Raw genomic sequence first — 1,707 nt, forward strand, 5'->3', positions numbered from 1 at the left:
CAAACTGGTTCTTTCTCATCAACCAACTTCAGCAAGATCTTGGGGCCTTAAGATTGCATCAGGAATCTCTTTCAGACAGCTGAGACTCGCAAGTATCAAACTTAGTCGTTTTAATTGATGCATTAAGTATCAGTTACACCTTTCTACAAGGTGTGTTTGAACTCAGAATCTGACGTATCCCTGAAGGCTTTGATCTGTTGAATATACATGCAAAGTGTTCCATAAAATCCATTCTTTATGCCTCTTTCTATGCTGAGTTAAACTTTTGTGAGTGTGTCTCTGATGTGTATGTGTGTGTGTGTGTGTGTGTGTGTGTGTGTGTGTGTGTATGTGTATGTTAGACCAGTTTATGTGTGTATGTAGGATGTTAGACCAGTTTATGTGTTTATGTAGTATGTTAGACTAGGTTAAGTGTTTGTAGTTAATAAAACCTTACTTGTATCACACTTGACGTGTTCATTGTTTGCTCATAACCGGAGTCACTAATCATGCAGATTTACGTTACAAGCTTGGTAGAATTGTACAGTAAGAAAGTTATTTCCCTTAACCAGGAAATTAACGTTCTTAGAATTGACAAGACAGTTGACCCTGAGTGGTCAGCTAAATATCTACAGCGGATCTAAAATATGAATAGTTAATTATAACTAGTTATGGTTAATTATTCATATTTCCTGCCGTTGAGCTAAATTCGCTACATTTATGACTGAATTAGTTTGCTTTAAAATGTAAATTGCTAAGAAAAAAAAACACTGATCACCGATGCTATTGCACAGGATGCCAGAGATGATGTTGGTGGGGCACATAATCCAGGAATGCTGGGAATTTTAGTGAAAACTGGTAGGCCTCATTCTTAATATGCAATTGTGTTTTCATAATATAGTAGCTATTTTTTTTGCTGCATAACAGTAATCATCTTTACATTTTTTGCAGGTAAATACAGACCTGGTGATGAGGGTAAAATTAACCCCTCTCCTCACCTGACGTGTGACAGCTTTCCAGAGGCTGTCAATCATATACTTGAACATCTCTTTGGATCTAAATAACCGGACAACTGACAAAAAAGAAAAAAAAAAGTAATGTTAGTATGGTGTAGTTTGATTATTGTTTGAATGTCCATTATAACGTTGCTGCACTCCATATGCATTTATTTTGATGTGTACTTAAATTATGAATCAGTCTAGCTCATGAGAAATGAAACACAATCAAAAAGTGAACTATGAACACAAACTATATTTTGAAATAGTTTTTAATATGCTCACCTTCAATTGATTGCAGTCTTATTTCCTTTAAAATGTTTTTATACTGAGACTAATAACGAAGCACAGCATGGCATTATAAAAAGAGTAGGTAGTAGTGCGATAAAAACATTTGTTGGTTGCTGTAATAACAATCCATGTATTGTGCTGAGATCATGTGTCAGACAGACTCGTACTCTTTCTCCCAGGCTGAGTATCTCTCCATCAGACTGACGGTCTGGTGTGAGAAATCACCTCCAGGAAATCTGCTGTGGTCACAGTTTCTAGTTCAATAATCGGCATATTGGACTGACCTGTGACGATGCATGGTGTAATGGAGACTGTGAATTGTGGGCAAAACAGGATTTCGTGATGAAACAGCAGTTTAATGTCGTTCAGAGCGGGACGTGGCATATTTCTTACCTTCAATGTGATTTTCAAGGGCGTCAAAAGATTTTTCGCACAGGTCTCA

General features: G+C 36.8%; 1 pseudogene; it reads left to right on the forward strand.

Annotated features, from left to right (window-relative positions):
- Positions 1-1,051, forward strand: part of LOC107573075 (haloacid dehalogenase-like hydrolase domain-containing protein 2) — a 14,273-nt pseudogene extending 13,222 nt beyond the window's left edge.
- Positions 1,052-1,707: the final 656 nt, after the last annotated feature.

Source organism: Sinocyclocheilus grahami, unplaced genomic scaffold, assembly GCF_001515645.1.
Source record: "Sinocyclocheilus grahami isolate Dianchi unplaced genomic scaffold, SAMN03320097.WGS_v1.1 scaffold1860.1, whole genome shotgun sequence".
NCBI classification, from domain to species: Eukaryota; Metazoa; Chordata; class Actinopteri; order Cypriniformes; family Cyprinidae; genus Sinocyclocheilus; species Sinocyclocheilus grahami.